Source organism: Barbus barbus, assembly GCF_936440315.1.
Source record: "Barbus barbus genome assembly, chromosome: 29".
Taxonomy (NCBI): Eukaryota; Metazoa; Chordata; class Actinopteri; order Cypriniformes; family Cyprinidae; genus Barbus; species Barbus barbus.
This window is the reverse complement of record NC_136757.1, coordinates 13,611,821-13,637,844: the sequence shown is the minus strand read 5'-3', so window position 1 is coordinate 13,637,844 and position 26,024 is coordinate 13,611,821. Positions and strand designations below refer to the sequence as shown.

The 26,024-nt window shown below is 36.7% G+C and overlaps 1 pseudogene across 1 annotated transcript in view; it reads right to left on the bottom strand.

The window, feature by feature from the left end:
- The window catches only part of LOC306849080 (importin-11-like), a 259,336-nt pseudogene that overhangs the window by 101,600 nt on the left and 131,712 nt on the right, over nt 1–26,024 (bottom strand). The window contains exons 20-22 of the transcript in view: nt 21,723–21,799; nt 2,512–2,591; nt 172–252 (exon numbers count right to left, since the gene is read on the bottom strand). The product of the transcript in view is annotated as an importin-11-like (transcript). The remainder of the gene's footprint in view (nt 1–171; nt 253–2,511; nt 2,592–21,722; nt 21,800–26,024) is intronic.

Below are 26,024 nucleotides of genomic sequence, written 5' to 3'. Positions count from 1 at the left end.
GGTTTCAAAAAAAAGCTGAGCTGACTTTGTACTACTCAAAACCAAAACGACAGGGTTGAGGAATGCATTTTCTGGTCATTATTCTGCAGCAGCGCCAGGGCACTTAATTTCACAACAAATCATCAAAAAGACGAGCACAAAAGAGCCTTGCGGGGAAGGATCGAGTCGTACCTTCAGAACCTGGACTTGGCCATCTGTGGTGATGTCTCTCAGCAGTTCACAGAAAGATCTGCAAAGGGCTTCAGCATAGTTCTAGAGAAAGATGACCACATGTAATAACAGAGCACAATCATTTCTGTCATGCTGTGCATCATATCTGGTTATAAGACAAATAGTTTCAGTCCTTGGTTAAGACATTGTAAAATAACATTCACTTGTAATATATCAGTATTACATTGCTGATGAACTGGCATTGCTTGGCAGAAGGATTATTATTTATCATGAATACAAAACTTTTTATTGCTGTGTTTATTTCATACAGTGCTGCTTGAACGTTTGTGAACCCCTTGCAGAATCTGTGAAAATGTGAATAATTTTAACAAAATGAGAGAGATCATACAAAATGCATGTTATTTTTTATTTAGTACTGTCCTGAGTAAGATATTTTACATAAAAAAGATGTTTACATTTACTCCACAAGACAAAAAAAAAAAAGCTGAAATTGTTAAAATAACCCCATTTAAATGTTTGGGAACCCTTGGTTCTTGATACTGTGTGTGGTTAACTGGATGATCCACGACTGTTTTTTGTTTTGTGGTGGTTGTTCATGAGTCCCTTGTTTGTTCTGAACAGTTAAACTGAGCTCTGTTCTTCAGAAAAATCATACATTCACTGATGCTCCAGAAGGAAACACGATCGTGGAGCATCAGTGAATGTATGAACCTTTAACAGTTGTGTTTGAGTCCCTCAATTGTCCTCAGTATGAAAAGATGGATCTCAAAATCATACAGTTACTGCTGGAAGGGGTTCAAATATACAAAAGATGCTGGAAAACTGAAGATTCTGCAGGATATGGAGGATTTTTCTGAAGAACAGAGCTCAGTTTAACTGTTCAGAACAAACAAGGGACTCATGAACAACCGTCACAAAACAAAAAACAGTCGTGGATCATCCAGGTAACCACACACAGTATCAAGAACCAAGGGTTTTGAACCTTCAACTTTTGAAGGGGGTTATTTGAATAATTTCAGCTATTTTTTTTTGTCTTGTGGACTAATTGTAAACATCTTTTATGTAAAATATCTTACTCAGGACAGTACTAAATAAAAAAATAACATGCATTTCGTATGATCTCTCTTATTTTGTTAAAATTACATTTTCACAGATTCTGCAAGGGGTTCACAAACTTTCAAGCAGCCCTGTATGTAGTAATTGTCCTGCCACTAAGTTGTTCCAACCTCTTAGATCTTATTGCTTAACCCTCTGAGCCCGACAAACGCGAATACGCGTTTTGGGGCAGATTTTCCTGATAAGGCAGAAATTAGCTTGAATTACTCTGCCATTTTTGATCGTTCAGATAAGAGCAATACACCATTCGAATCTGTAAGGGCTCTACTTTTATTTGTATACACTCATAATAACAACTAAACTTTGTGCTTTTGAAGAATAAAGAAAACAAACAGGGTGCGCTCTCTGTCTTCTCCGTCTCCGCGATCTGTTTTCAGAAATACGTCACTAAAATGAAGTGTAACTCAGCAAATACTCAACACAGAGACATGAGAGTTATCTCTATAGAAAGCCTGAAGTGTCCACTTTCAAATGAAGTAAGTAAGTCATATCGAAAACAAATATTCTGTGATGAAGTAATCCGTATGAAACCAACACGATGTTCAGTCTGTCCCGTCTAACTCATTTTTAATGAGATCCCGCCCCCTCGCGTTCACATGCAAATAACCACGTGACCCGCGCGCGCGGAGCATAAACAAAGCGTCAGTGAAGAGTTCATCGCTGCTACTGTTACTTTCTGGAAGAAGACGCGCTGAGTAAAGGCTGGATTTCCTCAAGAGTTCATCAAGTAGAGAAGATCGATCTGATAAGTAAGTAATGTTTATGTTTTGCATTAGTTAACGTGTTATTGTGACATAAACTTGAACACATTACTAGATGGGTTGTTCCCAAATTACAACACGATAAATGCTACGCATCTAAGAATGTTTAGACCATGTTTATTATTAATAATATCTGTTCAAAAATATATTTTAATAGCATGCTAAACGATAACAATTAGTTCTCAGATATAAAATATATTTTTTATAGTGCAAAGTTCATCCTTTTATAGTATAAAGCATGAGTGAGTCTATGACTGCAGAATCATATTTAAGTCTCTAACCATTAGGCCACGACTTCCCCCCCGAAGAAGAGGAAATAGGGAAGTTTGGAAAAGGGCTAATTCAAATTAATTGCATATACTGTATTGCATATATGTATTGAGAAAGTGCAAATAAGGTCATGTTCACACAGCCATTCCCATCTTTGAATGTCTGCTTATTTGAAGTCTTTTTTTCCACCAACCTGTAAGAAATCTGTAGCCGAGAGATAAATGTAGGCATTGATGATCTGAAAGCACGTGCGCACGTTCTCCGAGCTCAGTTCTGAAATAGAGAAACAAAATAAGAAAGATACCAGGGTGAAGCAATATCACAGAGCAATATCTCTGAGAGAAAAATAACAGGTAGGAGAGAACATGAACACCAGCAGTGAAAGAGACAGAAGCTGTGGGTGGAAAGACAGGAAAATGGTTACATTTCATATAACAAAACATCAGTCTGGAGCACAGACTACTGTGCACCGCAACTCTGACTCATCCAGAACTCACACTCCTGCAGACGGAAGACAAGACAACAGGAAACAACCGCAGTGGTAGACCTTCATGTATTTAAACTTTTACACAACATCATCTTTTTAGTTTAAGTGGGATTCATTATGGATAGAATACTGCTCAATGCTGATCAAGAAAAAATTATCATCAATTTCAAGGCTGACAATATTTGTGCTGCTCAATATTTTTTTTTAAATAAAAATTTGAAAAGAACAATTTATTTGAAATAATATAATTTTTGGTTTGTTAAAATGTAAACATTTTTACTGTCACTTTTGATTAATTTAATGCATCCTTGATAAATAGAAGTATGAACATCCATAAACCATAAGACTACAACTAAAAGATAAAAAATTAATGCTAGTACAATAATATTATGTACATATTCATTGGCACAGTGTTTTATAATGTTCACTGATGTGGAAATAAAATACTGACATCTAAAGTCACATCTTGTGATGTCTATTCATTGTGTTCATTAAAATATTGCAATGTCTTTGAATGATACACATCGGCACAACAATGAGTCTATTTCCACAGAGAAACTGCAAGCAAGGAGCAAGCCACTCATCTGCTGCTTATCTTGCTATTTATTGCTACAGCTGCTATGGAATCCAATAATCACTTTGATGCAGTACTTTCAATTAGATGTTGTGGCTGATCTTATGTGAAGTGAAGTGACATTCAGCCAAGTATGGTGACCCATACTCGGAATTCGTGCTCTGCATTTAACCCATCCAACGTGCACACACACAGCAGTGAACACACACACACCGTGAACATACACCCGGAGCAGTGGGCAGCCATTTTATGCTGCAGCAGTTGGGGGTTCGGTGCCTTGCTCAAGGGCACCTCAGTCGTGGTATTGAGGGTGGAGAGAGCGCTGGACATTCACTCCCCCCACCTACAATTCCTGCCGGCCGGAGACTCGAACCCACAACCTTTGGATTACAAGTCCGACTCTCTAACCATTAGGCCACGACTTATTGAGCTTGAATTGAACTGTGGCCTTTATCCTGTTAAATAAGACTTTAATATTGTCTTTTAAAATGATTTTAATGGACTTCTACGGGTTACTGGGGAAATCAGGACACCGTGGAGGCCGAATGTCCCGGCTTCCCTTTGCAGATGACCTTGAACAAAGCCATAATGACCTGAGCTGAAAAAACAGCGAAAAATGTCTCAAAGGCCGAACAGGATTTGTGGTGAATTTCAAAGGCTTTAGGACGAGGTGACCCTTATATTGTTAACAGTAATGAGAGATGGCAGAAATACTGCTTCAATTGTGGCTGGAACCACAGCGCGTTTTGTACTTTTCAAAGGTCAAGAGGGTCTCCATTCTGCAGAACCTCACGGTGACACACAGCACTTCTGCCATCCTCAGCTGATGATTTAAAGATAAAATAGCATTTCTGAGCTGGTTATGTTCAAAGTCAACATCACAAGCCCCTTTGACAGCAGGATGGACAGAAAAATGCACAAATCACTACAGAAAATTTTTGAAGCAATGAATCCATCCATACACATTCACATATATTTAAAATAATTAAGATTTTTTCATGATTTTGAAAGAAATCCATTATGCTCACTAGGGCTGAAATGACTAGTCGACATAATCGACAAAAAAAAATTGTCCACAAATGTCACTTGATCTCTTATGACCTAATGTAAGAGCCTTCAATAATGCGGTTTGACCAGTGTGGCGCTGTAATGCAAGACTGTAATTCAGCCCTCCTGGATGCAATTCAAGAGAAGACGACACAACGCTTCAAAGCAAACGCAGCCGAACCTGAAGCTGCTAAGTGGTGTTTAGATGAATATGTAATATGCTGCGTGCTTTCCTCTCAATAACAAAATAAACAACAAACACTGACAGCGGTGTGAAAGCAGCAGTTAAGAATGCACAAGCTCAGTCCTCTAGTAAAGTCTAGTCCCATCAAGATTATTTATATAGTACTTTATGCAATAGATAGCCTTAAATCAAGCAGTTTTACAGCATTAAACATGAAAAACCAGAGTCGTTGTCGCTTTTAGTTAGAATTACAACTTGATTTTCTGCTATAAATCAGCTGTCCAGCGTGGAGCTAGCGAAAGATAAAATCTTTTTATTAGCGGGAAAAAACTGAATTTCATTTAAGTTATAGTTTGTTTGCAGAGATCAAAGCTTGACCTACCTGAGGACTGTTTTGATTATCATAACCCTAAAAGGTTTTTTGAGAGAGATTATACTGTGAATAAAATATCCAAAAATAAAACATCTTACGTTTATTTTGTTTATCCATATGACTTACAAAAAGAGATGTTAGGCAGAATGATGTGTCATTCAGTTATTTTTTCATATAGCTAACTAAATGGTGCATGAGAGTTTCTTTGTCTGTCATCTCATTTTGTGTGCCAAATATATTTATTTGCATATAATAATTGTAATTACTTATGATTTTCAAAAGGTGAAGTGATTCCCTTTATTTATTTGTTAGAATATGTATAACTAGATATTTTAACTAATTGCAAAAGCTGAATAATCAAAGTCTACTGGTTAATCAGTGAAATAATCGATGATTAGTCAATTAATCGTTCTAATACGTAGTAGTTAGATTAATCGATTATCAAAATAATCGTTTATTGCAGCCTTAATGCGCACCATACATTCATTTGTCCAGAAAATACAGTAAAAACAGTAATATTGTGAAATATTGTTACAAAATTTGAAATAACACTTTCTATTTTAATATATATTTCCAAACTTACTTTTTTCCTGTGACGGCAAAGCTGAATTTGACATATTTTAGAATTGTATACACAAACACGCATATGCATGCATACATACAATAACAGCCCCACACTGTTCAGATAAAGCAGCTGGTTTCTCTGAAATGGGATTTATTTTTATTTTTTTGACAGCGTTGAGTGGTTCATTTCCTGTACAAGAGCACTTTACGCTTCCTCCTCTTACTGCATTATCATGAGAACGCTGTCCGCAGACTGCTTGGAGTTCAAATTATTTGAATAAAATTAAGATCATTCCCATTTCACAACAAATAAATGAAAACGCTCCTCTGCTTCCCCTTGCCATGATTCGTAGACAGATAATGATGATGAGGTACGAAACAATTTAATTTCTACCATCTCGTGCAGTCCATGAATATTTATGTCATCAGAAGAACAGCAGCTCTGCTCAGCCTCTAGAGCACAGTAACAAGTGCGTCATGAACACTGTTATTATACAGAGGAAAAAAAAATTTGAGCTGAAGAACAGAATAAAGATGGAGGGAAAAAAAGAACTTCAATTTGCAGCAGGGCTCATACTTACAAACCTGCTATTTCATAATTAGGTGGCAGTTATTTTTCCAGCTTTGTGTAAACAAATCTGATTTAATGTATGTGCCGGTACAATGAATATAAGCAGAGTGACTGATGTTATTTCTATCAAAGTTATTTCAATAAAGCCAGGGGAAGGAAGTCCTGGGCGATTCTTCACCTGTGGCCACTTTTGGCCCTGTGAACTTAAAGTAAAGCAGGTTAAAACACACACTCTTGTTAGTTTATTTGCCTACTGACTATGTCCAACAGTTGATGTACATACATCATAGGTGTCATATTTTGTCATTTTTCCAATATTACGAAAAAGTCATTTCCATCATATTTCAAATTATACTGAATTTACTAATATTCTGTGGTTGAAGTGACCGTTGTAGAAATAAGTCACTTATGTTCTTAGTATTGCAAATGATAATTTCATCGCTCACTTCAAAAATATTCCTCCCTCATTTTTCTAGTGTGGTGGAAATTACAGAACTGAAAATGTTTTTTTGTTTGTTTGCATTATAACAGATTCTACGTAATAACCTAAGGCAGAAAAGTGCCTTGAATTGACTGCTATATTCATTATAACATCCAACAACAAAACACCTCAATTGCTTAATCAGAGACATCTAGTCTTCCCCTGCACCGGAGGCAGACAGCTCTCAGCTCACTCAGGGCGAGTCTAAGGTAAGACGGTCTTGTCAATCAACTATTGTGGGAGGGGCCTGTACAGAACTACGTCATTCTGACAAGGCTCTCAGAACAGCCTAATTTGAAAAAGGGGATTTAAAAAAAAAAAACAGGGTGGATTTTTATCATTATAGGATGGATGTGTACACACACTTCCAACAAACATTTATGTTCAAACAACTTGTAAAGTGAATTTTGCATCCGATGACCCCTTTAATAAGCCAAGTGCTAACATTTCAGTAGCCCACATGGAGTTAAAGTCAATAATGGAAAATATACTGATGTCATGTCATTTAGCAGGTCTGGTAGCACTGAATAAATCAGCCAAACCAACCTGTGCAGAACCATTCAGGGTACATTATACATTACAATTAATATATAAAAAAAACATTGTTAACAGTGCTGCCATTCTTCATCCCTTTCAAGGCTTTTTTTTCTTCATTTGATTGAAAAAGTTGACAAAAAAACTTCTGACAGCACAGTGTGATGTCAATTAAATAATGACAATGGCACACATATAAAGAAATAAAGCCAATTTCTGGAAAACACAATCATTATGTCTGCACTGCCATTACTGCGGTTTATGTAAGGACCATACAAGCTAAATCTGAGTATTATAAAATATTTTTTTCTGGGAAGGAACAAAGTGCTAGGATTCTCTGAAATCTATTACTGATGCCACAGGGAACTGTAAAATGAATATTTGTGGAGCTTGTTTTCAAATCCATGTTTGAGCATAATTAGCTGGGAATTCTTGGACTAATGCAGTCAAACTGAATTATGAGCTAATCCTGCTCTGACTAAACCCTGCTCCCTCTGAGAATATAATGGCCAATCCATTAATGCATGATTAAACATGCTGCTATACAGCTACTTCAAATCTCTTTTCCCCCCACTAGTTTCATGTCAGTTTGATATAGGCTATATAAGCAACCTGAATGGCAATTAAATAGCATTAACTATGAACTACTTTTGAAGTACTTTTAAATCTAAAAAAAAAAAAAGAAACACTATGCAAGTCAGTGGGGGACCGACTGAAGGTAAACTATCCCTTTGATGCAGCTGCATTACTGGTTAAAAAAAAAACTTTGGTGTAACTGAAATAGTACAAAAGTACATTTACAGTAGGGATGCACCGATACCAATACTTAAATTTTTTGTACTTGCCGATACCGAGTACCGATACCGATATTTTCATTGTATTTGTACATTTTTTCAATATTGGATACAAAAACCAAAAGAGTATGTATAATGTTAGTTGGTTAACTTAATTTATCAAATAAATAGTCAAACCAAAATTTATTCAGACACCTTCAACATTTCTCACATTATCACAGTTTATTTGCTATAGTTTAGAAAATGGTAATAAAATATGCCAAGAACTTAACTTGGTTAAACTGTGCCAGAACAAATTCAGCTTGATAATGTCAGATAACTTTGATAGAAAGGTATGTAATGGATTCAAACAAAAATGATTCAGACAGCTGTTATTATGACAATATTTACACATCAATACTTTGTCGGGCCAGCCTTAGCCATAATGACAGCCTGTAGTCTCCTGGGCATGCTGTCAACCAGGATCATGCAAACCTGAGTTAAAATTTTTCCCCAGACTTGGTCTGAATAATTTCTGGTCCCACATTTGTATAAATTTTACTGGTAGTCAACTTTTCGGGTATAATATATCACAGTTTACTTTATTTTGCTATCCTCACTTACATAAATTAACTATAGTGTCCTGCACCCACTAGTAGGTAAAAAATATATAAAAAATTATATCTGGTCTTTGAATAATTTTTGGTTTGACGGTATATCCTTCGGTTATTTTCACACTTAATTATGCCCATTAAAATGTATTTTACAAGTTTTTGTTACTTTTTTTGTTGCTCTATGGCACATCTTTAATTTAATAGCATTAGAGCTGCTCCATTGCAGCGGTTTAGTACTGTAATCAAAACGTTTTGCTGTAATAATGAAGGGAACCGCTCGTTACAAATCTCCTAACTGTGATATTTTCAGAAATAGAAGTGGCGTTTTTTTCATCTGAAACGTGCTGCGATTTATATTTCAAAGTCACTCATATAATGCAGAAACACTCATAAAGCAAGCAAAACATGCGCAACGTGCACACGTATTTGTACCGGTGCAGAATGAGAAGGACAAGTACAGTACAGCCTAGCGCATTTCACACAGGCTGCTAGTTTCACATTCGCCAGAAAGTCGTGTATGCTTATGGTTGAATATAAAGGATGTTTATATTAAATGCCCCTATAAGTTGTCTTATATTTACGATTGAGTTTTAATTCAAACGATGCATGCTTTGTGAGAGAACATCAATAAAGATCACTCAACAAAAGTGCTCTTTCTCTCTCCCTACCGTTAAGTAACTTGTGCATTGTTTTACTTGTTTTTGACATGTCCGACCGAAGTACAAACTTTCCAGTGAGAAAGGGATATTCACTCGATAAGCTAGCACATCTGCGCCAGCGTGCGCTCAATCCACTCTGCGTGCTTTGCTTATCAGCTCATGCACATCAGCATACAGGCGTTAATACTGAATGTTTAACATTATATTCATTGCATACATACTGTATACTTTGTAGATATCCTTAATCTCGAATAACTCCATTCTGCATTCATCCATTCATCTCTGTTGTTCTGTTGTGGGTGTTTCTTTGTCTAAATATGGCACTTTTGACATACTGTGTGTTATCGGCGTTTGGTATCAGGCATTTTAATGAGCACAAGTACAGGAGCTCAGTATCGGGGCATCCCTAATTTACAGACACTTTTATCAAATGCAATTCATAAACAAGGAAATGAACAGGTAATTATCATACATGAGCCAATATAAACTATAAGCAATAATGCAATAAAAATGAGCACAATTATATAACTATTTAAACTGACTAGTAAGCATTACACCTTAACAACTAAAAACTACACAACAATTAGATTAAGAACAATGGGATCAAACAGAATGTTTCTTAACTATTATAACATAACACAATGTCTTAAAAAACAGAAGCACATGGCGTGATACACAAACAAAATGAGACTAGAGACAATGGCGTAAGACATCTATCTGTCAGCTAAAAAGTTTTAAAATGGATCAATTCAAAAATTTGTCTTGTTTTTAAACAATCCTGAGGAAGGGGAAGGGACTACATGTATAATAACTAAAGCATAAAATAGGAATAATGAAAAAACAAGGTTTTGCTTATGCACTGAAGTGGGAAACAAATCTCATAATTTTGCCCCTTGTGCCAGATAGCATACTTTTAATATTCAGCCATTGTTCCTTGCACCATTAAGACATTAAGAGCTGATCTGAGGCCTTCAGAATTGTTGAGTGCTCGAGAGTGCAGATGGCCAAGGGCCAAACACAAAGCGCCCAGAGGCATGAAGAAAAAAAAAAAAAAAAAACTGTCAGCTGAACAGATGTGTGCAGGGCATTGATAATGCAAATAAATAAATAAACAACTCCATAAATCTCACACGGCTGCCATTCTTTTTCACTGGCATTAAATCAAGACAAGCGACATATAACCTCTCGAAGAACCAACCCAACCTCAGTGGATTTTTGTCATTAAATTATTTCCAAAAAGGTCACATACTAGCTATAGCTTGAGGCAACGAACCAAAGTAAGAGTAAACACATTACCTTAACAATACAAAATATAGCTGAAATCAATGTACACAAGAAAAACTGTAAGATTTGTCTAGTCAACATGAAGCCACATTTCTAAAAGAAACTCAAACAAGCTAATGGGCAGACATTTTGCCATCAATGTGAATCAAAAGCTTCCCATATGCATCTGCTTTCAAAGGTGATGATAATGCTACAATAATTCAACTGCAGTAGAGAATTAGATGTACCCTGTGAAGAGCCCCACCTGTGTGCTAAAAACTTCTTTTAGAGAGAAAATTATGTACATAAACTGCATTTTAATATGTATGAACGTTGTGACACTTTCGCTCGTTTCCTTGTCAGCGCTATTAAGCACATAGTGTTGAAACCACATTTTTATGCTTTTCATGACAAGCTACAAGGCATAAAAGTTCTGCCTTTTTTATACTCTATGCATAATATAAGTGATAAGGAACACAGTAATCTTTTTATTCACAGAAATGAAATCTTTGACACACAAGAAAAAACCTGCATCATTCTATACTATTTCTTGAAGTAGGATAATAAAGTGATCCAGATTTTCAAATGGTGCCATCACTGTTATCGTGATTATAAACTGTTCTCTCCCTGTATGGTCTATTGTTATGAAAAGACATACAAAACATGCAGGACAAAAGACATGTCACAGATTTCCACTAGAACAGACATTTAAATTCATTCAGTCTTACTGTAAATCAGATCTTGTGACTGGAAACAAAAGAGACTGAAAGAGAAGCTTTGTAAAAGGCGATCTGCTGAGCGCAACAGCTAGACAAGACCTTGACCTTTAAATTTCAACATTTAATTCAACCATAAACTTTTAATTTAGTATTTTAATTAAATGAGCAATTGTAAAAAGCATATATATATATATATATATATATATATATATATATATATATATATATATATATATATATATATATATATATATATATATATATATATATATATATATATATATATATATATGCGCCCTTTAGATAGATAGACAGACGGACAGGTGTACAGACAGACACAATGGCACAGGGACAGATAGAACGACAGAAGCAGACAGACAGATAGAACGACAAACAATACATAGATACTACAGACAGATGGACAGAATGGCAGATGGACAGATAAAACAACAGAACAATAAACAAACAAAACGATTGACAGATAGAATGACAAATAAACAGAAACTACAGACAGACACACAGAATGATAAATGGACAGATAAAATGACAGACAGACAAGACAGAGACAGGCAGAATAATAAATTGACAGATAGAACAACAGAACGATAGATGACAGAATGACAGGCGGACAGACAGAATGACAGATGGACAAATATAACGATAGACAGGCAGATAGAATGACAAAACGATAGACAGACAGAACAATAGAAACATACATTAGAACGACAGATGGACAGATAGACACTACAGACAGAACGACAGATGGACAGATAGACACTACAGACAGAACGACAGATGGACAGATAGACACTACAGACAGAACGACAGATGGACAGATAGACACTACAGACAGAACGACAGATGGACAGATAGACACTACAGACAGAACGACAGGTGGACAGGTAGTATGACAGGTTGAAATAATTACAGATAGATACTACAGACAAACAGAATGTCCAACAGACCAATAGAGAGACAGACCGAAAGACGGATATTCATTTTTTTAAATGACAAAACAGAAGTATTACTTTGTTTTCACATAGCCAGTGGATTCTGACTTTGTACATAGCCCCTTGTTGATATCGGAGTAGCGCTTTTAAAAGTTTACTCCTTTAAAAAACAAGATAATTTTTCATGCCTCTGAGGGCTTGTTATGAGATGTAGACACCGCTCCATTTCTAGCATCTCTCATGGGCACTGATCTTTGCTAAAGGCTTGTGGCTATGTCTTTTTGACACCGCCAATAAACATTGCTAATAGCCTTTAAAAAAAAAAAAAAAAAAAGAAAAGTCAAGAGATTCAAAGAGACAGATGGAGAATCCTTTGATGAGATGAAATCCAGACAAACAGCATATCTATAGCATGAAAAGTGTTTCTCAGTATGTCAGAAACAGCGGGCGCTTCATTACTTGTCCTTGCAGTAACAAACATCCGCAAGTATGAAAAACACACACAGTAATACACGCTCAGCAGTTTCAAGTGAGACAGACTAAAAAATAAATATTCTTCCAGCTCTTTAGAAAATCAGTCAAAGGGTCGTTGAAATGTCCATGAGGCGAAGTCAAATTCAGTTTGAGAAAATCTATGGGCTTTTGCTGCTGGGGTCAACAAAAAAAAAAAAGACAATTCGATGAACGCTTCTACTGGGTCTGATAAAACTGGGGGTGGAAAGAAGGGACAGTGCCAGCGCTGTCAGGATCATAAACCGCTGCCAACAGTAACAGTGAAATAACTCACCATAGAAACATATTTCTTGAAAAAGCAATGACTTTCGTGCCACTGTGAACTGCTGTAAGTAAAGCAAACAGGCTTAGACATCAGCCCGATGGCATTTCAGACATTCACCGGCACTATTGAAATAGCCACACAAACGAGTACGAATTTTCCTTAGGTTATTAAAACTGCCGCAAACGATTTTGCATTTAAAAGAAAAATCTCACGGCCCTAAGTCTACTTATTATAGGATTTCTGTTGTGTATGTGTGAGAATACGCATGGTGACCTCATCCTCTAGAGTAGGAGTATTTACACCGCTAATGAAGTTCTGCTTTCACAAATACAGAAGTTCATTACATTTATGAAAATCTTATTAAACTAAGTGTCAACATTTCCATTATGGGCTCTAACCCCCATGCGTGCTATGGGAAAAGTCACTGAACTCCTGTAACTTTGCAGGTCCAATAGCACAGAGTAAATGTGTAAAGCACCAACTTAACCCACTGAATAATGCCATTTGAGATCATCTCTGTACACCACAGTTAATATCAAATGTGTTCTTAGAGGTGCTGTTTTCATCCATTTTTTCATTCATGGTTAATGAAAAACTTTGTCTACAAAGTGTTGAGTAGAAGCTAAATAGGTAGCAACTCTATAATTTTTTTTGTATCCTGATATAAAATCATTGCTTTATCAAGTTGAGCAGTACTTCTATATGTATATGTACATGTATAAAAACACAAACAAAAATCAAGGTTATATTGAAGCACATAAAATGGAAGTAAACAGGGCCAAGCTGTGGGTGTTAAAATATTCATTGTTTAAATGGTAAACAGTAAATTAGACAGGGTTCGCAGAAGGTTCTTTAAAGTGCTCCAATTTAGCTTTTAGAAATTTTAAAGGCTAAAAGACCTGGAAAATTCAGTTTAAAAATTAATTACATTTAAAAAAGAAAAGGTGTATATGGTTTACATGCACAATACAAAATAGAGAAAAACTATTAGTAGTAGCAAAAAAAAAAAAAAAAAAAAAGTTACGATACAAGATATATCTGAAAAGTTATTCAGATTCAACATTTGCTTGGGAGTTCAACGAAAAGCTTCAATAGTAGGTCTAAATGCTGTATCGGTTTTATAATGCTTCATTTATTTAGCCTAATTTGTATAACAGTTAATTGTCTATATAATATCCTTGTATATTCTTCGATTCCAAGGGAAAGCAAGAACTGATAAAATGTAAATGTTTTGTACATTTACAGAGCTTTTTCCCCCAGGCTGTGAGAGCCCTGAACTCAAATCACCCCGCCCCCCCTCTGAAACCCCATGCAAACCCCTACCTCCTGACACATGGACCCCCCCCCCCCCCCCCCATTCGAAGTGTGCTACACACAGGTGAGTGGGCCTGTACAAACCACCTGTAGTAACACACTCTCCTCTATGTGCACTAGACACTTTACACTGCTGCGTGTACACAATCACACAAAAGACTCAGCAATATATGTATGTTTACATGCTCATGCACTACAAATAATCCTGCACTGTTCCCCAACCAGCTGCTTGACTCAAAATGTCTCTCTTTGCACATGTACATTATTTGTGAAGCATTCGTATAGTTTGTATTTTTTATCTTCTATTTTTTAGTTTGTATAGGGTAAATACTTATATATTTAGTATACATAGTTAAATCTGTCAGTAGGTTAGTTGTGTATAAGTTTATAGTGTTTTTTTCCCTCATTGTTGTATGTCTGTATTTATGTAGCACCGTGATCCTGCAAGGCACGACATTTCGTTCCACTGTATGTCCCCACATGTAGTGGAATGACAATAAAGCTCAACTTGACTTGACATATTCCTTGAGTACAATGTAAGTCACTTTGGATAAAAGTATCTGCCAAATACATAAATGTAAATGCAAATCCTTCTATAAAGGAAAAAAAGGATGTGAAAATAAAGGTCAATTGGGAAAAATTGTATGTATTAGATTAAGTCTTTGTATTGCATAATATGCTGAAAAAAACTCCATGAAAGTCCTGGGTTTTCATGAAGTGGTTCCTGTATAAACCACATAACATAAATAATGAGAGCGGAAAGTCAACTATAAACAAAACCCTTTCTGCATAAAGTTATACACAATTTTACAACTTTGTCTCCATAATGCAATGTCATAAATGAAAAAAACAACAACTGTAAAGCAGATTATTTAAACAGCTCAAATAATACACAGAAGTAGCGATTTTATGCCTCACATATCTGCCCAGTCCGCATCAAAACTTCCTTCAAAAAAGCAAACGAGGAACAAATGAGTAGAAATTATTTTTGAGGTAATCAACATTAGCCACAAACGCTGTTGACTGAGCTTCATTTGTACTGAGGTTTACTTTAATATTGACCTCAACTACTTTAAAATACAAGTAGCTTGTTTTCTACACTTTGATAGCAAGTGATCACAGACCAATTTCCACATTTAAAAGCTAAATGTACTACTAAAGCCATTTCACTGTAACTGGAAGCAAATGGGAGTGCCACAGTAAACCAGCTCTGCATCACGTACATGCTCCAGATTCAGAGAAAGACAGTAGTGTAGTCAGCAGGAGGGCCGTGGCAGGAGCCTCTCATCCCAGACCTCAGCAGGTGAGGAGCTGCGAGCAGTGAGAGATGAGGAAAGCGAGCTGTTTGGCGCACAGCGAGAGATCTGCTCCCCTGCCGAAAAGTGCTAAGAACACACAGTTACAACAGATGATGAGATTTCATCACTCAGGCAGATAAGCTGGCCCGAACGCTGCGATCGCTAGAATGTTGGTGACAACCTCAAACTTTCTTTCACATTCTGTCTCGAGGAGTTATTTTTTTTACTTTTCTTGTCCCACTTCACATTTTTAAAAGCGATAGAGCTATGAATACAAGATTTCAGAGAAGAAAATTCAGTTGCTGAGATGATACTAGGGTTGACATAATACCGAAATGTAGTCAGTATCAATACCAGTGAAATACAGTTTTGATGCAACAACAAAACTATGCTACTCAAAAAACCATATGCCATTCATTTTCATATTATGACTTGTAATAGATGACATTCTGTGCAATTTTCTAAATGCATTAAAAATAAAACACTAAAAACTAAAACCAGTTGTTTTAAATGTTACAATTAAATTTAGGAATCACTGCATTTTGATGTACGTATTTTATATGCATTATTACGTATGAAAAATGGATACTCGTTTAGAAATTTAATAGAAACTACGGTAACGCTTTAGTATAGGGATCAATTCTCACTATTAACTAGTTGCTTATTAGCATGCCTATTATTAAAATATTGGCTGTTTAGTAGTAATTAAAAATCACATATTATGCATGACCATATTCTACATCCCTAATCCTACCCAATACCTAAAATTAACAACTACCTTACTAACTATTAATAAGCAGCAAATTAGGAGTTTATTGAGGCAAAAGCTTCTAAAAAGGAAGAACTGAACCTTAAAAAAAACTGACCGAAATTACATTTGAATTATTAAACTATTAGTGTTTGTAAAGATTAACATTAAGCATTTTAATGACGGCATTGCTTAGCTTATTTTATATACGCATATATATAATATAAATTTGATGATCCACGACTGTTTTTTGTTTTGTGACGGTTGTTCATGAGTCCCTTGTTTGTTCTGAACATTTGAACCCTTTCCAGCAGTAACTGTATGATTTTGAGATCCATCTTTTCACACTGAGGACAATTGAGGGACTCAAACACAACTGTTAAAAAAGGTTCAATCATTCACTGATGCTCCAGAAGGAAACACGATTTAAGAGCTGGGGGGAGCCGAAAACATTTTAAATTTGAAGATCAAGGTAAATTGTACTTAATTTGTCTTCCGGGAAACATGCAAGTATCTTCTGTTGCTTCCAAAGGGCAGTACTAAATGGGGAAAAAAAATTATATTTCAACAAAATAAGAAAAATTTGGACATATTTATCCTGTTCAAAAGTTTTCACAAAAGATGCTCTTAATGCATCGTGTTTCCTTCTGGAGCATCAGTGAATGTTTGAACCTTTTTTAATGAAAAGATTGATCTCAAAATCATACAGTCACTGCTGGAAAGGGTTCAAATATGCAACAGATGGATTTTTCTGAAGAACAGTGCACAGTTTAACTTTTCAGAACAAACAAGGGACTCATGAACAACCATCACAAAACAAAACAACAACAGCAAAACAGAACAAAAAAAATTATTCACATTTTCACAGATTCTGCAAGCGGTTCCCAAACTTTCGCATGGCTATGAATGTATTAGCGGTGGGCGATATGACAAAAATATCATATCACAATTTTTTTTTAGAAATATCACGATTTCACGATTATTTGTCATGTTGGTTTTACTAAGTTGTCTGAGCAGTGCAGCCAAAATAATTTCCCTATTTTAAAGACAAAGCCTAAAAAAAAAATATAAAAAAGAATGGTGGATATTTAGGCCAAAGTGGGCGGAGATAAAAAATCTGTCATTATTCTATCGTTGTTATTAAAAATAAGAACAAAGATACACATTATAAATACACATAATATACAAGTAAAACAAACAGTACTTTATTTTCAGGTACAATAGGCCTTTAGCAGGAGCATTCAAGAAATTGAATGAACAAATATAAAAATAAAACACTATATAGATTGATTCCTACTAAAGCAACTGTATTGAGTAGTGTTATTTTTTTTTTCTCTTTGCGTTTTGTTGTTTTAACATTAAAGAATAAAAATTCTGTTACTGTATCTGTCTGTCGATTCTGTCATAGTGTTTTATATTTATACCATCATTTACTCACTCAAAATTAGTTTTAAACCTGAATGAGTTTCTTTCTTCTGCTGAACATGAATGCTATTTTGAGGAACGTGGAAAACCAAACAGTTGCTGGTCCACAGTGACATCCACCGTATTTTTTTCCTACTATCAAATTCAATGTGGACCAGCAAGTGTTAGGTTACCCACGTTCTTTAAAATATCTTCTTTTGTGTTCAGCACAAGAAAGAAATTAATACAGGTTTGGGACAACATGTGAGTGAGTAAATAATGACAGAAATTACATTTTAGGGTGAACTATCCCTAGATTTCTACATACTGAGAACTACATGTTCAGTACTGTCCCTTGCACGCTTCTAACAGACACACACCCATTTTTCTCTCAACTGAAAGTTTCATTTTAGACATAACTGAGTCTATATCTAAACGTTGTGTTTTGACAGTATTAGCGCAAAAATAACTTAGTTGAGTAATTAGGCGCTATTAGACATACTTTTTAGTGTGCGCACGCTTCAGGTGTACGGGCTCAGAAAAAGTGCTTGAATCAAACGTTTAACCGGCAAGGCTTTAAAACTCACGCAAATAATGTACTTTTGTGATTGCAAATAAGTGCAGTGTTCCGTGAGAGTTACTCCACCGCTGAGTTAATAACAATATGAATGTATGTGGCGTTGTACAATATCTTGATACGGCGGCGCCATAGCTGCAGCTGATAGAATCTGTGCTGTAGCACGATGCTACGATATTTCTTCAAAAGCAGACCGTGGAGACATTTTTATCGTCCACGATCAAAAATCGGCATATCGCACACCCCATGCATGCATGTATATATATATATATATATATATATATATATATATAAAAATATCAAGTTTGAACCAAAGTGCTTTCAACATCTCTAGAGGATACAGATTCATTTCCGGTCAGAGGCCATCCTCATTCCAATCCATAGAGAGAAATTAAATTTTTTTCCTAACTAGCTTCCCGAAGAATGGATGAAAGAGATGGAGTCTTAACAGGCCCTTGTGCTAAAATTACCATCAGCACCTGAAAGAGACGAGGATAGGAGAAATGAGCATGCAAATGGAAAAATCGCTTCAATCAACCGCCTCTTTTTGCATTTCAATGCACCGGCAGATGCTTTAATGAAACGCTTTCTCTTATTCTCTTTCTCGTGCTGACCTCTAGCAACCCTCGACTCCGATGGCTATGCATCTTTCCGACCGTCTGAGGTTATGAGAGGTGTTGGCCTTACGTTTGAACAGCTCCTCTCGAACGAACACTTCTGTGTGACATTTCCCATAGGCTAGGAGGCGGTGATGCAAGCATATTTAATTACAGTGCCCCAATCAAACCGTTAATTATCTAATTCTAATACAACCCCAGGGAAGCAAAACCAGCAATTTTTGTGTCGCCTCAGTCACTCTGTAAATCATCGTATTCACATCTGAGAAACAGTTCTATTACAACCAAACTAACATTTAAGGGAATTAAAAATACGCGAGCAAGAGACAACCACTGAAAGAATCTGGCTGAGCAGAATAAAGAGCTCAACAACTACCAACCAGAATATGAAATTGCCTTCTGTTCAATTAATTGAATAACACCGTCATGGATAAAAGAGTACATCAAATGTATTAGCTGCTGATTGACAAACAAACCGACTTCAAATTTTAAAAACCCATTTCATTAAAGGATTGAGGTCAACTAAAGCCGGGCTTACACTGCGATTTTTTTTTTTTTTTTTAAAGTCCTTTAGGATTGTACTTGTCAGACTGTACAAACATGATGATCATGTCACACTATGGGATCTCAGTTGTCATTATAACTTGTCCAGAGTTTTACATTATCAACCCATACATGTCCAGTGACTGCGAACTGCATTCCAAGCGGGACTGAAAAGTTGGCTATCATGAAAAGTATATGAACGGCGGCAATACCGGCGTGTTTAAGAAGAATAGTATGCAGCTCTACACACCCACATGTAAACAGCGGCACAACCCGTGTTTATATAGAAAAGGCAACATATCAGATGAATTCCGTGAGCGGAGGATGGGTGTTACGGGGCTGACGAGACGTGAGACGTGCGGATCCATATGCAAAGCTTTGTTCTAAAACATGGTCAGTAAACAGGCAGGGTCAGACAGTGGCAAACAGGTATGGCAAGGGCAAGACAAAGCAATCCGTGGAGCAAGCGTGGGTCGACGATCAGCGAACAGTATCCAAAGGTGCAAGGCAGAGAGATAATCCAGAGACGAGAGCAATAATCCAAACGGGGAGCGAACAGAGTCCAAACGGCAAGGCAAAGGGGTAAATCCAAGAAACAAAGGCAGGGTCAGACACGGCAAGATAAACAAGACAAGACTAAGACTATGGCTCTGTAAAGTAGCTATCGCTTGGGGAGTGATAAATGCTAAACAATACTCGGCCCAGAGCAAGAGGAAGTCCCAGGTTAAATAGTGAGTGTGTGATTGTGAAATGAGCATCAGGTGTGTGTGATGAGTGAATGGTGACAGCTGTGATCTGTGCAATGCATTGTGGGAACTGTAGTCCAGTGTGCTGTGTAGTGTGAGAGTCAATGTGGTGAACGGGTGACCTCTGGTGGTGGTAAACAAGGAGCATGGACCAGATTCGTGACAATGGGATCGCCGGAGTTTATGGCTGATAGAATAATTCTCTAGCATTAATTCTGCTCATAGCTTGTCTTGACAAAACGGAGACAGTTTGACATTCATCGTAGGGGTAGTCACACTACAGGACTGTGTGCCAAATCTTCTGACATTGCCAGAATTTCATCTGAGGTGAAATTTGATCGCAATGGCTATTAATCGGCTGTCGGCGAACATGTCAAACCAGCGGTCAAAGACTACAGATTTTAGCCTAGGATTATAGGAATCTTTTAGGATTTTCTAAATTTGTCACAGACGACCAAATTGTGGCCAAAATCTCTCAGTGTGAGCCGGCTTTAGTTAATATTCAGCCAACAAGAATTGAGAAAATTGAAGAGGATGAATTAAGTCCTGCTTTGTTAATTTAGCAGGACAAATCAGTGAAATGCATTTCAAGGCCATACGGCAGTTAAAGGGATAGTTCACCCAAAAATGAAAATTGTCATCATTTACTCACCCTCAAGTAGTTCCAAACCTGTATGAATGTGTTTGTTCTGCTGAACACAAAGGAAGATATTTTGAAGAAAGTTTGTAACCAGGCTGTTTTGGGGCACCATTGACTTTCATAATAGGAAAAAAAAAATACTATGGAAGTCAATGGTGCCCCAGAAATGCTCTGTTTCCCTCATTCTTCAGAATATCTTCCTTCGTATTCAGCAGAACTAAGCAGAAAGCTCAGCAGAAACATTTATACAGGTTTGGAACTACTTGAGGGTGAGTAAATGATGACAGAATTTTCATTTTTGGGTGAACTATCCCTTTAACATTGATCCATATTTAAAAAAAGCAAACTTCAAGGGGCAATTGTTATAATTGTGTGAGATCAGTGTTTCAACCTTAATTTTATTAAGCTATGAGAATACTTTTTTGCACAAAGAAACAATTTCTTCTTCATAACATTTGTAGCATCTTCTTATGATCCTTGATGGTCATTGGGACTTTCATGTCCTAAGAGACCCTTTTAGCCTTTTGACATTTGCATATAATTCACAGCCTGACCGTCACACAGTCAATTGCATGATACTTTAAATGGTGCTTTTGCATCCTTTTCGGAGCTTAACCAATCAAGTCCTTATTCACCTCCATTAAATTAAAAGGAGTGTCCAGGATATTTTTCACTTTTTGTGATTCAGATTTAAAAAATCTGATGTTGTATGAGTTTGTAATGACAGGGATAAGAAAATACAGACAAATACTGGCAAAATATACCGTTTAAAAATTATTTAAAAAGATTGAGGTCAACAAGAATTTAAACTGAGATGAATTCAGCTAGAAATGTCTGTGACCTGCATTTCAGGGCATGTCCATTTGACAGTGAAATTGGCACTGGCTTTCAGCTTGATATTTAATAAAAAAAAAGAAAGTGGACACTTAAAGAGGCAACTACTAACCAAGTAAGGGGGACATATTCTGGAAGATCCTCAGAAGCTCAGGGGTGATGGCAGGGCTGTTCTCTAAAGTCACCAACCTGCATGAAGAGAAAGATCATGCCATTTTAGAAAGCCTTCATTTATTATGCAATATCATTTTTCAATCAAAGATGTTGCTAGGTCATCATGACATGGAAAGACAAAAAATCCTTCAAATGACAGTAATATTACAAATGAAAGAACTATGCTTTTAGTATCCATGGAAACACTACAGCAGCATCAATTCATAAAAAGGCCTGCTGCAAGCCAAACATCTTCCATCTTTAAACAAAACAGGTCTTTCATAAAAGCATTTCTTACATTTCACTGCTGGTTATACTCTGTATAATTGTGTATGTGACAAATAAAAATCTTGAATCTTGAAAACGAATGGATGCTGCTAAATTTGTTGAAGTGCTGCTATTTTTGATCCAGAGGAGTCTTTGTGCAGGTCGGGTTATTGTGCAGAGGGACTCTCTTTGTCTTGATACAAGAGAGATAGAGTGACTCAGAGAAAATGATAAATGGACAGCGGGGAGGAACAACAAACCTAGAGAGCGAGTCTGAAGCCTTGAACTTAAAGGGGCAAATAAACCCTCTTCAAAGAGATCGAGAAGAGAATGAGAAGACTGACAGAATGGAGAGAAAAGAAATTCACTCAGAAAGGAGATAAAGATGGGGTGTGTATGAATTACAGAGCTAGAAAAGAAATCTATGGTAAATACAAAGCAGCGTTGAGTTTATCACAGACAATATCGATTAGTATGTAGGACACACAGTTTAAACCCGGAGCTGGAGATAAATTAATTTATGCGTAAGATTTCTCCTGACTCAGCATCTTCTTGTCGCTTGACAGCACGGCTAAGTGTAATATGTGGCATTTATATAAAAAAAGGGTTGGCTCCGTTCCTCTGAGGCACGACTCCAATGATTCATGCTATCGTTCGCATCTGGACAGGTAATTTGTCACACAAATCTTTTAAGCATTACGTGTGTCACTGGCTGACAGGACAAAGGATCCGACAGGACGGAAACAGCCACTAACTGGAAACCCATTTAGACTGAGGGCAGTTAATACCACTGCAATGCTTTAGCTGTATTCCTGAAGTTAGGAATTATTTGAACAAAGATGACAAATGCAAGGACGTAGGTTTGCTTTTTACATTGGTGGGGACATAAACCCAATAAGTTTTGCATATTTGATAGACCTTTGACAACAGTTTCATGTCACCTAAAGTCTTTATTCATGTCTTATGGTAGCCAACATATTCATAATTCATATACAGTTTTTTTATTAATATGTTTAACAGACAATTACACAATTTAGATTTTGTGAACCAACAACATCAGCATCAGAGCGCTGGGTGTCTTGATCACGCATCACTTTATTTTAATATTAATCGACCCAGGATGATTCTGAAATAAAACTCTGCTGTTGCTGTAGTAACAGAACTTTCATGCACATTTGATTGACAGATAAACCGCACGCTCTTATTTCAGTATTGTTTTTTTATTATATTTCAGCTACCAGTTTGATTTGTACATTCAGTTGAACAACATTAATTTAAAGTTAAAGACTGTCCGCGGCGACTCGGGACGCATGTTCCAAATCCTGCTGAACCACATAGTGCCACTTACATAGTTTACCATACAATCCACATTATATTTGTCCCAAATTATTGTTAATGTTCATAAAGACTTTATCATAGGCTGGAAGATTGTGTATCTTTCCCCACAACTTTGGTCTTTCTGTCTGTATCTAATAATAGCCAGAGGTCTCGCTTTCTCTTTCCATTTGCTCTGTTTTGTCAAACACCGAACTTCAAACTCATCGATGCACCTTTGTTAATTCCTGAAGTGAACTTTTATATCAGAGTTCGGTTCGTTTGGATGATGTGAACGCTGTCTTCCGACCTTGGGTGCGCACCCGTGAACCATACCCGAATCCGCTTAAAAAGGGTGGTCTGGGGTACGGTTCATGTGAACTCCGGTACGGTTCGCTGCTGATGTGAACACAATCGTACCAAATCAAGGAAGTGAACCGCTATTAATGATGTATTATTTGATAAAAATGCGTTTAAATCACTTTCCTGACGAGCGTGACTGATGCGCTGCAAGCAGAGAGCTTTATGTCTCATTTCTATTTGCCTTCAGCGTTCTTTAGAGCATTTTCAGTACATTTATATGCCCTTACGCCACTGAAGCTTTGTAAACAAAACGAATGGTTCAAAAACTTAAATATATAAAAGTGCAGAGAGTAATATTATTCATTTTGCCGCCGCCTTCTGCAACGGGGTAAACAGCTGCTGGATTGATGACGCAAACGAACTGCGGTTCGGACCCAAATAAAATAATATGAACACAGTCCAGCGGGGGCATGGGGAGGGGGGGAGCAATCGAACTCTGGTTTGGACCAGGCAATCGAACAAAGTGTGAAAGCACCCTTAGACTGCTGTCTTGAATTGGGGGCAATAACTGTAGGTTGTTCTAAATGCGGCGCTGCGCTTCTCATCTGGTGTGCGACTACATTCCTCCCATGTAGCCTATTAAATGCACATCCTTGAAAGCGTGCAGTTTTCTAACGTATTTACTTTAACTTCTTAGGTATGTCAATGGTATGTCCTTTCAGATGCGTCTGAAATTACACAAACATATACATATATTTAATTGTTTGATCAAAATTATTGCTAGGGACAGTTTGGTAGTAGCTGGATATCGGTAGGGACACGTCCCTTGCACCCCCAATTCTACACCCCTGGACAAAGGACTGAATTGAAATGTGAGACCCATATCCTTCAAGCCTTTGTAAGGTCAATGAATTGGGTAAACCGCAACCTATTTAAAAGCTATGTAATATTGTACATGAAAATGTTAAAATAAAACTCTTTAACATAGTTATGTGCAGTTCAGAATCGAATTGAACACCTCTTTTGAAAAACAAATGAAATTTAGTAAAAAAAAAAATAGTATTACACCAGTCTTCAGTCACATGATACTTAATCATTCTAAAACAATGGTTTGCTGCCTAAACCTAAGAAACATTTCTTATTATTATCAATGTTGATAACACTTGTGCAGCGCTGATTAACATTTTTGTGCAAACAGTGATAGGCCCCATCATGGCACAGAAACTGCACTTGTTAATATTATAAATGGCTTCTTGCATCAGCTCAAGGCTGCATCTCCATACTAGTTTACTTGATCTTAATGTTGCGTTTGACACTGTAGCCCACAACATACTCATTGACTGATTAAAAAATTATAAGAGAAAAGAGAGCTGACAGAAGAAATTAAAAGAGAGCTGACAAAGCTGGAAATTTGTCCTCTCCTTATGTTCACTACAGTGGCCAGCTGCAGAGTTGAAACCATGCTGTGAACAAAACAGCATAAGAGCTGGAGGAGGGTACATGCCACATTATTCTGTGCTGCCCTTACCATCGGCATTGCTGAGAGGCGTGGAGAGCAGAGGTGAAAAAGCCACATGAGTCACATGTGGTTTTTGGAGCATTTATGAGAGATTTTAACTTTTTATTCACTAAAGGAATGGTCAACAATTCCTCTAGTAAGAGTACAAAGAAAAATACATTGTGGTGGCCAAAATTATTAGAACGCGACAGATCTGAAAATATTGACCTTTTCTGACTTCAAAACATGATTTCATTTCATAATGTTCATGAAACATGCAGATGGTTGCTCTGAGCACAACAAATATCAGATGAAGTGAGTCGTACTGTTTTTATCCACTTTTAACTTTAATATTTAGTATGTCCACCTTTTGCAGCAATTACAGAAGCACATCTCTCTGGCACAGTGTTAATATATTTCCTGAGAAATTCAACACTAATGTTATTCCATGCCTTCTGCAACTCAAGCCAAAGGCTTTCCTTAGAATGTACAATAGATCTGTCCAGTTTATTTTCCAACTCAATCCAAATTTGCTCGATGGGTTTGAGGTCTGGATTTTAAGGGCGCCAGTCCATCATTTTCAATTTTCCAGCAGATTTCATCCGTCGCAGGTTGTTCCGGCAATAGTTTGTTTTATGAGTATCATGGCCAATTCAACAAAAACAACTGAAACCTCTTCAATATGCCAAGTGTTCTAACAATTTTGGCCACCACTGTATAATATAATATAATATTCTGTAATTAATATAATATAATGTTGCTGAAATCGCGTTTGGTCTCGTACTGTATCGTGTATCTTGTCAGTGTGTGCACTTGCTTGGCCATTTGTAGTTGATAAACAGGAAAGTGGGTTCAAGCGCCAGCAGAAGGCAGTGTAAT